The sequence below is a fragment of the Cryptomeria japonica genome, chromosome 11, assembly GCF_030272615.1.
Source record: "Cryptomeria japonica chromosome 11, Sugi_1.0, whole genome shotgun sequence".
Lineage (NCBI taxonomy): Eukaryota > Viridiplantae > Streptophyta > Pinopsida > Cupressales > Cupressaceae > Cryptomeria > Cryptomeria japonica.
The window spans coordinates 717,665,840-717,667,627 of record NC_081415.1 but is presented as its reverse complement, the minus strand read 5'-3'; positions in this window follow the sequence as shown (position 1 = coordinate 717,667,627).

Genomic DNA, 1,788 nt, shown 5'->3' with positions numbered 1-1,788 from the left:
TTGCTCAAAATTGCCAGTTTTGGTGTTGCCTGGCAAAATGTTGTAAAAAGTGAGTTTTTAGTGTGTTTTTGTTTTTTAAAGGTTTTAGACATGTTTTATGTTTGGTTTTAATGTATAAGAAGTGTTTTTAGATGATGGTTAGTTTTGGAGGTCAATCTTGCATTTTCTAGGCACCAAAAGTTGTCATTTAGGCATCAAAATGTCAAAATTAAGTGCCTTTGGACATGTACCTGTCCGTACAGGGGGTTAACCAACTTGGAGAGGTATTTAAACTCCTATTTTAACTTTTGTAAGGGTTGATCATTCGAAGTTATGAGAAGTTTTGCAAACTTGCACTAGTTTTTACTTGGTTTTCTCTAGTTTTTGGCTCCATGTGAACAGCAGTCCGTACACCTGCTGTACTTGGCCATACTGTTCTTGTATTTTCTGATTCTAACATGTTTTCCTAAAATTTTCCCTTTGGTGGCATTTGATTTCATCAAGTTTTGAGTTTTGTGCAAAAATATTTGGTTTTGACAGTTTCACTGCCCAGTCTAGGAATTTGGGCAAAATGCTTGACCAACTTGGTTTCTTGGAGTCCTAAAGTGTTCATGGCTTCTCAAGAACCAGTTGGTCAATTTTTAAAGTATTTAAATATAATTTTTGGTTTCAAGAGTGCAGGTACAAGGAGTTTTTATGGCCATTAAGCCCTAGGCAAGTGTGCCATTTGGCTAGGGTCTTGAAGAAACTTTAATGCTTTCCTCTTCTATAGCAAGTGCATTTAATATTGGAACAGACTTGACTTGATGATGAAGCTTGTATGCCAAGGAAAAGATGTTTTCCAAGCCATGAGGAGAATGTTTCCATGTTTAGTTTGTGAAAATAATGTAAAAACAGTGAGTCACTGTTTTAAAAAGCAATCTCCTTTCATTAGCCTACTCTCCACCATGTGTTGGAGCTTGTAAGGTTGTTGTACCTCCTTCTAATGGCTTGAAAACAAGCACAAGGATTGCTATTTATTTCATCCATGAGTTTGGAGTTTCCAAGATCAATCAATGATCTTTGAGGCAAGATTTTTGGAATGCCCATTTGCTATCCCAGTCAACTAGGACTGAGTTTTACTTTTTTTTTTCTTGAAGTTATACTTGTATTCTTCTCCTCCCAAATGACAGGTATGAAGGAAAATAAGTCAGAAAATATTGAGCCTTGTTAAGGAGCACTAAACAAACTTTTTGTGAGGAGTTCTAATAGTGAAAGTGCAGGTCACAGTGAACTACAAAAAACAGTGAAAGACAAGGGGCAACAACAGTCAGCTTAACAGTGGATTAATTCCATTTTGTAATTGCCTAATGTTTGTATGTAGGGCTAATAAGATTCTCTTTGTTTCTAAATGATAGGCATGCTTACATGTTGAATGTAATTGGTTTTGGTTGCAAAAGATGTGTTTGAAAGAGGCAAAATTGGAAAAGTTGTAAAACGTTGCATTTTCCTCATAAGCAACTTTTTGTAAAAACTTGTTCTTTAAACTTGGAAGTGTAAATCTTCTTATTTGTGGCTTAATTAGTTAGTACTATGATGGCACTAAGGTCTCTTGTCCATATTGGAGCTTTATAGGTAGAATCTTGGTTTTTCACCATCAAAACCCTTCAAGACCCTCCTTTTTCACCTATTTTTGGGATAGTCATGGAGAAGGACTTAGGGACCCCCAAACTTGATGAATCTTCAAGAACTCCCAAAAGGGTATCCAAAAATATGAACCTTTCAGTCTGGAAGTCCATCACTTGAACAGGGTGAGCACAAAACCCCAAA